We start from the raw sequence: 551 nt of genomic DNA on the forward strand, positions 1-551 counted from the left end.
AAAACAAAACAAGAAAACAGGAAAAAAATAAAAATAGCAACAATAAGTATTTTGTATGTAAGTAGAAACAAAATAAAATAAATAAAGCAAGAAAGAAAACAAAAAAGTGTTTTCAAATTTGAAAACCAATGGCACTAACAGAAAGTTTATAATTTTTCTAAAACTAAGAGCAAAAAGAATTAAAAAATAAAGCAAAAAACAAAAGAAAATAAATAATGCAAAAAACGAAAAAAACTGGAAAAAAACAAAAAAAACTGTCACCTATTGGGCCACCACGGCCTGAATACGACTAGAAACCCAACCTGGGCCAGGATTCAGGCCCGCAGAAGGCCCAATAGGCCCACAGCAGCATAGTGTGAGATTAGGCCCGAAAGCCTGCAGTTGAGAGGAGCTCGAGAGGGTGGGTGCAACAGCGCTTATAAACCACTCTCGAGCCCTCTCAACTAGCGAGGTGGGACTAAACTTTCGCCGCGCTGCGGGCAGCACAGGGGCCTTTGGTCCCGGTTGGTGGCACTAACCGGGACTAAAGGGGGGCATTGGTACCGGTTCGT

This window comes from Triticum aestivum, unplaced genomic scaffold, assembly GCF_018294505.1.
Source record: "Triticum aestivum cultivar Chinese Spring unplaced genomic scaffold, IWGSC CS RefSeq v2.1 scaffold5703, whole genome shotgun sequence".
Classification (NCBI taxonomy): Eukaryota; Viridiplantae; Streptophyta; class Magnoliopsida; order Poales; family Poaceae; genus Triticum; species Triticum aestivum.